Below are 11,070 nucleotides of genomic sequence, written 5' to 3' on the forward strand. Positions count from 1 at the left end.
GGTGCCCTGCTTCTAGAAATTCTCTGGCTGCCTTCTGATTTCCCTGTCCTATCACTGTTGTGCTGCTCTCAAGGATGCTTGCTGTCTGTACGTATAGCTACTAGGGACAGCTGGCCATGGCAATTAGTGACGGCCACACAAATTCTTTGCCAAGAATATGTATCCCACAACTGCATTCCCAGATGTCTGGCACACTAAATTGTCAACTAGGATATACCATAAAGCAATGGAAAAACCACACTGAGAATACTCTGAGTAGGTCTAGTCCCCTACCTAGAGAGAAAATGTTCTTGCATTGGAGGCAGCCCAGAGACGTTTCACCACACTGTTCCTCAAAATGGAGGGATACAGTTGAGAAAAGGTGGAGAAGGTTGAAATTGAACTCATGAGAATGGAGAAAATTAGACAAATTTAATGATGCATCGAGGATTCTTTGGAGTTCTTACAGGATTTGTAATGAGACGTTATTTCACTGAAGAAGGATCTCTCACCGGAGATAAAGGGGAATACAGGCACGAGGGAAGGTTGCAAAGAAAAGCAGCGTTGTAGAGACTGGAGGATGTTACAGAATTCGGGTGGATTGAGGTCACTTTTGGTGGTTCATGATCAGAAAGGTTGTTGGGATGCAAAATGTCACAGAGAGGTACAGGGCTATCAGTCCAGAAGGAGTTACAATGATAGGGAGGGTAGTAGTTAGAGCTGTTGGAGCTACAGAGGTAGGGAGGAATGTAGGGGCTAGGCCTTATACTGATAGGGATGTTCGTTGGCTGTGCAGGAATTTAATGAGTTAGGAAGGTTCGAAGGGGCAGGATCAGTTCACAGAGCCAGGGAGAATTGTAGGGATTCGAGGAGCCAGAGATGCTGAGGGTGTTCGGATAGCAGGATTTCAGAGAGTTAGTGAGGGCTGTGGAGCCAGGTTTGCAGCATTCCCCTCATTTATGCAGAGATGTGGTGTACTGTTCTGGATGAGGTTACAGAAATCAAGAGCGTTGTAGATGCTGGAAGATATTGCAAAGCTGTAGTATTTGAGGAGGTTAGAGGGACATGATGCATTGAAGGGTTGGAGACTGCTACAGGTATTAAACATGCTGAAAGGAATCAACACCATCACTAGGAGAAAGTGAGGACTGCAGATGCTGGAGATCAGAGCTGAAAAATGTGTTGCTGGAAAAGCGCAGCAGGTCAGGCAGCTTCCAAGGAGCAGGAGAATAGACGTTTCGGGCATAACCCGTTCTTCAGGAATGAGGAGGGTCTGCCAAGCAAGCTAAGATAAAAGGTAGGGAGGAGGGACTTGGGGGAGGGGCGTTGGGAATGCGATAGGTGAAAGGAGGTTAAGGTGAGGGTGATAGGCCGGAGTGGGGATGGGGGCAGAGTGGTCGGAAAGAAGATTGCAGGTCAAGAACCCGTGAGTTCACGGGTTGTGACTGAGATAAGGTGGGGGGAAGGGAAATGAGGAAGCTGGAGAAATCTGCATTCATCCCTTGTGGTTAGAGGGTTCTTATGCGGAAGATGAGGCGCTCTTCCTCCAGACGTCGTGTTGCCATGGTCTGGGGATGGAGGCCAAGGACCTGCATGTCCTTGGCGGAGTGGGAGGGGGAGTTAAAGTGTTCAGCCACGGGGCGGTTGGGTTGGTTGGTGCGGGTATCCCAGAGGTGTTCTCTGAAACATTCTGCAAGGAGGCGGCCTGTCTCCCCAATGTAGAGGAGGCCACATCGGGTGCAGCGGATGCAGTAAATGACGTGTGTGGAGGTGCAGGTGAATTTATGACGGATATGGAAGGATCCCTTGGGGCCTTGGAGGGAAGTGAGGGGGGAGGTGTGGGCACAAGTTTTGCATTTCTTGCGGTTGCAGGGGAAGGTGCCAGGAGTGCAGGTTGACAGAACCCCACTGGTCCTCACCTGCCACCCCACTAATCTCCAGATACATCGTATCATCCTTCATCATTTCTGCCACCTCCAAACAGACCCCACCACCAAGGATATATTTCCCTCCCCTTCCCTATCAGCGTTCTGGAAAGACCACTCCCTCTGTGACTCCCTCGTCAGGTCCACACACCCACCAACCCAACCTCCAATCCCGGCACCTTCCCCTGCAACCACAAGAAATGCAACACTTGCGCCCACACCTCCCCCCTTACTTCCCTCCAAGGCCCCAAGGGATCCTTCCATATCCGTCAGTACGTTGACAGGCCGACGAGGGGAAAGACCATTCTGGACTTGATGCTCGGAAACGAGCCGAGGCAGGTATAAGATCTTGTGGTGGGAGAGCATTTTGGTGATAGTGACCACAACTGCCTCACATTCTACATAGCTATGGAGAAGGAGAGGATTAGGCAAAATGGGAGGATACTTAATTGGGGAAGAGGAAACTATGATGCGATCAGACATGAGTTAGGAAGCATGGATTGGGAGCAATTGTTCCATAGTAAAGGCACTATACCGTGGAGACTGTTTAAGGGACAGTTGTTGCAAGTGATGAATAAATATGTCCCTCTGAGACAGGCAAGAAGTGGTAAGATAAAGGAACCTTGGATGATGAGAGCGGTGGAGCTTCTCGTCAAAAGGAAAAAAGGTAGCTTACATAAGATGGAGGAGGTTAGGGTCAAGCTCAGCTCTAGAGGATTACAGGCAGGCGAGGAAGGAGCTCAGAAATGGTCTGAGGAGAGCCAGGAGGGGGCACGAGAAAGGCTTGGCAGAACGGATTAGGGAGAAAACAAAGGCATTTTACACTTATGTGAGGAATAAGAGAATGGTCAAAGTAAGAGTAGGGCCGATCAGTGACAGCATAGGGAATTTGTGTGTGGAGTCTGAGGATGTAGCAGAAGCCCTAAATGAGTTTTTTGCTTCTGTATTTACGAAAGAAACGAATTTTGTAGTGAATGAAACCTTTGAAGAGCAGGTGTGCATGCTGGAATGGATAGAGATAGAGGAAGCTGATGTGCTGAAAATTTTGTCAAGCATTAAGATTGACAAATCGCCAGGCCTGGACGAGATTTGTCCTCGCCTGCTTTGGAAAACGAGAAATGCAATTGCTTCGCCACTTGCGAAGATCTTTTCATCCTCGCTCTCCAGTGGAGTCGTACCTGAGGACTGGAGAGAGGCAAATGTAATTCCTCTCTTCAAGAAAGGAAATAGGGAAATCCCCGGCAATTACAGACCACTAAGTCTCACGTCTGTCGTCTTTAAGGTGTTTGAAAGGATTCTGAGGGATAGGATTTATGACCATCTGGAAGTGCATGACTTGATTAAATGCAGTCAACACGGCTTTGTGAGGGGCAGGTCATGCCTCACAAACCTTATCGAGTTATTTGAGGATGTGACTAGAAACGTCGATGAGGGTCGAGCTGTAGATGTGGTGTATATGGACTTCAGCAAGGCATTTGATAAGGTTCCCCATGGTAGGCTCATTCAGAAGGTCAGGAGGAATGGGATTCAGGGGAACATAGCTGTCTGGATACAGAATTAGCTGGCCAACAGAAGACAGCGCGTGGTAGTAGAAGGAAAATATTCTGCCTGGAAGTCTGTGGTGAGTGGTGTTCTATAGGGCTCTGTCCTTGGGCCTCTACTGTTTGTACTTTTTATTAATGACTTGGATGAGGGGATTGAAGGATGGGCCAGCCAGTTTGCAGACGACACAAAGGTTGGAGGTGTCGTTGACAGTATAGAGGGCTGTTGTAGGCTGCAGTGGGACATTGACAGGTTACAGAGATGGGCTGAGAGGTGGCAGATGGAGTTCAACCTCGATAAATGCGAGGTGATGCATTTTGGAAGGTCGAATTTGAAAGCTGAGTACAGGATTAAGGATAGGATTCTGGTGTGGAGGAAAAGAGGGATCTTGGTGTGCAGGCACATAGATCCCTTAAATTTGCCACCCAAATGGACATGTTTGTTAAGAAAGCATATGGTGTTTTGGCTTTCATTAACAGGGGGATTGAGTTTAACAGTCGTGAGATCTTGTTGCGGCTCTATAAAACTTTGGTTAGACCGCACTTGGAATACTGTGTCCAGTTCTGGTCGGCCTAATATAGGAAAGATGTGGATGCCTTGGAGAGGGTTCAGAGGAAGTTTACCAGGATGCTGCCTGGACTGGAGGGCTTATCTTAGGTTGACTGAGCTCGAACTTTTTTCATTGGAGAAAAGGAGGAGAAGAGGGGACCTAATTGAGGTATCCAAGATAATGAGAGGCATAGAATCGATATCCAGTGACTATTTCCCAGGGCAGAAATGACTAACACGAGGGGTCATAGGTTTAAGCTGGTTGGAGGAAAGTATAAAGGGGATGTCAGAGGCGGGTTCTTTACACAGAGAGTTGTGAGAGCATGGAATGCGTTGCCAGCAGCAGTTGTCGAAGCAAGGTCATTAGGGACATTTAAGAGACTACTGAACATGCATATGGCCACAGAAATTTGAGGGTGCATACATGAGGATCAGTAGTCGGAACAACATCGTGGGCTGAAGGGCCTGTTCTGTGCTGTACTGTTCTATGTTCTATGTTCTAAATTAACCTGCACCTCCACACACATCATTTACTGCATCCGCTGCACCCTATGTGGCCTCCTCTACTTTGGGGAGACAGGCCACCTACTTGCGGAACATTTCAGAGAACACCTCTGGGACTCCCGCACCAACCAACCCAACCGCCCCATGGCTGAACACATTTTCTCCCCCTCCCACTCCGCCAAGGACATAAAGGCCCTGAGCCTCCTTCATCGCCAGACCATGGCAACACGATGCCTGGAGGAAGAGCGCCTCATCTTACGCCTAGGAACCCTCCAACCACAAGGGATGAATGCAGATTTCTCCAACTTCCTCATTTCCCCTAACCCCGCCTTATCTCAGTCCCAATCCTCGGACTCAGCACCGCCGTCTTGACCTGCAGTCTTCTTCCCGACCACTCCGCCCCCACCCCTCTCCGGTCTATCACCCTCACCTTAACCTCCTTCCACCTATCGCATTCCCAACGCCCCTCCCCCAAGTCACTCCTCCCTACCTTTTATCTTAGCCTGCTTGGCAGACCCTCCTCACTCCTGAAGAAGGGCTTATGCCCGAAACGTCTATTCTCCTGCTCCTTGGATGCTGCCTGACCTGCTGCGCTTTTCCAGCAACACATCAATAATCTCACATAGGGGGATTGGATAAGATTGGTGGATATGAACTGGAGATGGTGATACAGATCAGTAGTTGCATGGAGATACTGGAGAAGCGTGCATTGACAGGGTGGGTGATAAGGACGGGAGGGTGTTACATAGATAGTGGGTGTTGTAGGAACTGGATGAGAAAAGTTACAGGCAGTGGAGTGGGTTTTACAGATCAGAAAGGTTGCAGAGACCTCAGAGGATAACACAAATAGGGAGAATTATAATTTCTGCACACTTTGAGGACTGGAGGAAATAACACAGATAAAGAGTGATGTTGGAGCTGTACTAGCCCTCAGATGTTAGTAAGAAGGACATTGCAGTTTCGACAGAGATGTTTCTCATGTTGACTTTTCTGGTGCACAGTTTGTTCCAGCTGGTTTCATTTCTTTGAGACTTTGGAACGACTGGTAAAACTGAAGGATTTGCTGGACCATTTCAGAGGGCGATTGAGAGTCAATGATATTGCTTTTGGTCTGGAGTCACATGTCGGCCAGACCAGAGGAGCACGCAACTGCCCTAGCATCCATACCCCACTTATCCGAACGCCCACACAATACTAAACAAGAAAGCTTCATTCAATTGCTTTAAAATCACGCAATAAACTTATATTCAATAAAGGAAGTTTAGAAATGAACCGTACCTTATTAACTTGGTTAGAGAAGGAGACACTGCAGTAGTAGTGCCTCGGGTTTAGCCGCCTTGCTAATAAGGGTCGCTTACTTACCTTCCCGGCAGCCCCTCTGGTCAATGTCACTTCCACCGCTGCTCCCGCTCCTACTGTGGAGAAAAAACACCACTGGCCACTACCGGTAATTAATTTTACAAGTCTCCCTTACATTAGCTGTAGCCTTCCTGATTCGCCTTACCCCCGCTGCTGCTCCCACTGAAAACGGTCGCTGGCGTTGAAGGGTATGGATCAGAAACTGAGAACATTAGACTGGAGTTTTACAGCAAAAGCCAAGAGTTATTCATTTATGTTTGATATCTTCCTCCATATTATGAACAGATTTCATTATCGTCGTGAAACTTGTACGCAGTTTTGGTTTTTATTGTTTTGATTATCCTATCGTGGTTATCGTTGGTGCCCCGGGTAAGTCTCACTGTTCATAGAACATGGAACATAGAAATGTACACCACAGAACAGGCCCTTTGGCCCACGATGTCGTACCTACGATTAGTCCTAATGTAAAATAAAATAACTTAACCTACACACTCCTCAATTCACTGCTATCCATGTGCATGTCCAGCATAAATGTCCCTAATGACTGTGCTTCCACCACCACCACTGGCAACGCATGCCATGCATTCATAATTCTTTGCGGAAAGATCCCTTCATCTGATGTCCTCTCGATACCTTATTCCTAATATCTTAAAACTATGACCCCTCGTGCCAAGCTCTCCTGCCACGGCTATTGACTCTGTCCATTCCTCTCATTATTTTGAACACCCCGATCAGATCACCTCTCTTCCTCCTTCTCTCCAGAGAGAGAATTCTGAACTTTTAAAACGTCCCTTCAAAAGGCAAGCCCTCCAGTACAGGCAGCATCCTGTTAAACCATCTTTGCACCCTCTCCAAAGCCTCTGTATCTTTCCTAGAACAGAGCGACCATAACTGGACACAATATTCTAAGTGTGGTTTCATCAGGGACATGTACAACTGTAGCAAAACCTCGCGGCTCTTAAACTCGATCCCCGTGTTAATGAAAGCCAAAACACCTTATCTTTACAACCCTATCCACTTGCCAACTTTGAATGATCTATGTACTTGAACACTAAGATCCCTCTGTTCCTGCACACTGCCAAGAACCCTGTTCTTCATCCTATATTCAGCATTCGAGGTCGACTTTCCAAAATGCATCACTTCGCATTTATCCAGGTTGCATTCCATTTGCCATTTCTCAGCCCAGCTCTGCATCTTGTCAATGTCGCGCTGCTGCCTGCAACAGCCCTCAATACTATCAAAGGCACCGCCAACCTTTGTGTCATCCGGAAATTTACTAACCAACCCTTCAACCTCCTCATCCATGTTATTTTTATAAAGTCCAAAGAGCAGAGGCCCAAGAACAGAGCCCTGCAGGACCCAATCAGTACTGACCTCCTGGCAAAATACTTTCCAGCCAGAACCACGCTCTTCCTTCTGTCAGCCAACCGATTCTGAATCCAGATAGCCAAATCGCCCTGTATCCCGTTTTTCCTGACTTTATGAATGAGCCTACCATGCAGAACCTTGCCAAATGCCTTACTGAAGTCATGTACACTACATCTACTGTTCGAATTTCGTCGACATGGCTTGTCACCTCCTGATAGAAAGTTCTGTTAATATTTCTATAATCCATGTATGACTGTATTATAGTTCTTCTCATTTACTCTGCTCTTCTTGGTGCTGTTACGGTCCCTGCTGAGAGTCAGAGTCCAGATATTCACTCTTCAAGCCACAACTAACTGCATCAGGCAATTGTTCATTCACTCTCTTCCTCTTTGCTTCTGGCAATACCCCTGTTGAACTGGTAGTTTCAGCTCTGATCTCTGACAGAAGGCAATGTTGCTTCACTGCCCTCGTTGTTTACATATTGCGAACATGGAGGTCATTGTCTTCTATCCTGGTTACAAACTCCACTTTCTTCCTCTGACACCATCCCATGCTTGCCCAATATCTAAGGCTGGAACAGACAAGTTACAACTGTGGTGATCGCTTTGACCTCCCAGATTGTTGATAGTTGAAGACTAGGTAATGGCAACACTATTGAATTTCCAGATGTGTTGATTAAATTATCTTAATCGGGATGTGTGAATTTCATTTTACTTGTCTGCCCAGGCCTTCACATTGCCAGAATTCTGCTGCATTGTGAAATGGAATGCTTCAGGAGTTGAGGAGGTAAGAATGCGGCTGAACTCTGGACATTTATTAACGACCAGAACCATGAATAATTCCTGAAGTGTGGTCCTGGAGTTTAGATAACTGACCGAAATTACGCTGGACAACAACGAGCTATTGGAAACAGAAAGGTGAAACGTAGAATTGCTTCAACTTTCAGTGCTGGATGCCACTGATCCGCAGCAAAGGCGCCTGTGGCTTGTTTCTGTAGTGTAGTGGTCACACGCTTCACATGCGAAATGTCCCCAATTCGAAACTGGGCCGAAACTGCTTTGGTCTTCAACTGCAGCCTTTTACATGGACAAGAACGGAACTTTCTTGCTTGCTTTCCCATCTGCAAACCTGCCTTCGAATTTGCTTGAACGAATCTGCTCTCGTAGTGAAATTTAATGCAATTCCATTTAATTACTGTGCAAAGCATTGTAAAGTTTGTTCTCCAACCTGGTTCTGATCATATGCCATTCTGTTTGAGAGTGACGTTACCGTGTTCTGATCCTTCCACAAAAAACAGTACCGCATTTGTAATCCTTGCGCAGGCGGCCCGGTTCAAAGACAGGAAAGCAGCTGATGCTCTGGTGTCACAGCGCACAACGAATTCCTGAACTTGTCTGTCTGTCAAATGTACCGCAAAGTCGTCTCTGAAAGACCTCATTTGGAAGCTGTCTGTCGTTATTCAACGTGCGAGAATTGGCACCAGAGGTCCTGAATCATGTTTTGGAGCAATTCGCACGTCAGTGGCTCATTCAATCAGCAACAGCAATGAAATAAATTACACTCTCAGACGAACCTTTGGACCTGTGCTTTCATAGCGTCGCTAGTATTAAGGTGCGCCCCGAGATCGAAGTCATGTTGGAACTGAAACGGAGGAATTGACAGAGAGGCTACAGAATGACATCGCATTCATTTGGTTTTCTTTAAATCACTGATGAGCAGGAAAATATAAACGGGGAGGGCGAGTAGAGAAGTGAGGCAGTTGCAGCTCTGGTGAAATTCCTTCTTTGTGATTCACTCAGCAGCCAGAGACGTGAAGGTGACTCAGGCGTGAGAGCTCTTCACATCGAGAACAAAAAGCACTCAAGGGCAGTTAGCACCTCTTCCGGAGTTGGGGTGGGGTGAGGTAATTACCTTTTGACTTCTATGTTCAGAAACTGCCTTTTAGATTGAGGTGAACAGAAACTGCATTTCTAAAGAAGCACCGTGGAATTTATCAAAATTTATTGAGTCGCTTCTCGTCGATTCCCACACAGGTTTCCAACTCAGTCGGTATCCATGTGGCTCATGTCCAGGAGTGAACATCTCTGCAGCAAATTGCACGGTTAAGGTAACAGGCAAGGAAAGTGGCATCTCGAACTGGCTCCGAGGTCAGAGCATCCTCACAATGTGATCTGTCGTTCTCGGATTGTAATGATACCTCCGGTTTTAGGTTGGAGAACATTCTTTGGGTCTCCTGGGTCGAATAATCTCCACGCATTTCCCTCCTGACAAGTATGATAAAGTCAAATCGTTGCTATTTATTAGATCATGAGGGACATGGATATGTTGACTTGTCAAGGTGTTTTCCGGCTGGTGAGGAAGTCAAAATTTAGAAAACATCGGTTTAAAATTAGTGGGTAAGGATTTAAAAGGGACGTCAGTGGCAACTTTTTCAGACGTGTCCAGAATGAGCTGCCAGAGAAATTGGTGGAGACTGGTACAACTGTAGCATTGAATGGCATCTGGATGGATATGTGAATAACAAGGTTTAGAGGGATTGGGCCAAATGTTGGCAAAAGGGACCTATTAATTTAGGATATCTGTCCACCATGGTCATGTTGGAAAGAAGGGCCACTTTCCGTGTTGTATTGTTCAACGACTTGATGACTCTAGAACAACCGCAAAAACTTTGTAAATAATTCCGTCAAGACAATTTCAAGTTCCAAATCTTCGGTTAATCTTCCTCTCTTGTGCTCACAAGTTCATTACCTGATGTCAGCACTTACGGATTCGTTGTTGGATTCATTCCTGTAAATTGGTTCTGCATTCTTTCTAATTCCGATTTTTTTTTACGAATGTAGCTAGTGTTTATGGACTTAGCATCAATTTTTCTAATACCATATTTCGATGAATATTAAAACTCAACAGCATATCTAATTTGGCACCAGATGATGAGCAATTGAGTCAAAATCGATCGGACGCAGTGAGACAATGATCCTCTCTTCGTGTGGTGAACATCCGTGACTCTATAATTCGACGAAGAATCATTCGCACAACTTCAGCTGTGTCAGAATCTAGTTTGCGGTGAAAGCCTGTCAATCTGCTAAGGTAACGCTCGTCTGGGTCTCTGCAAAGGATTTGGCGAAATCTTTGGGTCTTGACAATTTGTTCTTCCAACAAATGAATTCAGTTGTTTTACTATGAAAATTGACAGCTTCTTCGCAGCTGTGATGGCCGAGAGGTTAAGGCGTTGGATTTGAAATCCGATGGGGTCTCCCTGCGCAGGTTCGTAATCCTGTTCACAGCGTCGAATCTTTTAAAAGTCATTAATTCCTTTGCAGGATTTGGATTTCGTGGAGCTTGAGCTTTGCATTCAATCGAAAGTAAACTTTCAACTGTGAATAATCCGAAGTAATTTCAAGACTGACCCAGTCATCTAATTGAATAAATTATATGTCGAGACACAAAAAGCCACCAACTTCCAACACGAATCAGTTTCAGCACATTTGTCGAACTATCGTGAAATTTGGATGTTCGGGGGGTGGAATTCAGCAAAACAAAAAGCAATGCAATACATTTATCTGCAGGTGATGATTTTTTTAGGATCAGTTGAAAGTTAAGCTGAGAAAGTTCAACCTAATTTACAGCTGACTCTCAAGGCCAATAATCTATTATATCAGCAGTCAATGAATTAGAAAAAAGCAACTCCTTGTGTGGAAAGGAACTCGACTGAGTTCCTGGCTTGCGATGTGAAAAGGCAAGGCGATATCATCGGAGTAGAATTTTATGGAAATATTAGAAATGGAATGTTACTGGTCTTCTGCTGTCCACATTCGTAAGAAACTGTGCATTAAGAACTGAAATT

General features: G+C 45.9%; 1 non-coding gene across 1 annotated transcript; it reads left to right on the forward strand.

Moving 5' to 3' along the window:
• Positions 1-10,429: 10,429 nt before the first annotated feature.
• On the forward strand, positions 10,430-10,512 carry trnas-uga (transfer RNA serine (anticodon UGA)). The gene has a single exon. It is a non-coding gene; the product is annotated as a tRNA-Ser (tRNA).
• Positions 10,513-11,070: the final 558 nt, after the last annotated feature.

Source organism: Chiloscyllium plagiosum, unplaced genomic scaffold, assembly GCF_037043375.1.
Source record: "Chiloscyllium plagiosum isolate Xiang-an unplaced genomic scaffold, Cpla_swu_hap1 HiC_scaffold_30, whole genome shotgun sequence".
NCBI classification, from domain to species: domain Eukaryota; kingdom Metazoa; phylum Chordata; class Chondrichthyes; order Orectolobiformes; family Hemiscylliidae; genus Chiloscyllium; species Chiloscyllium plagiosum.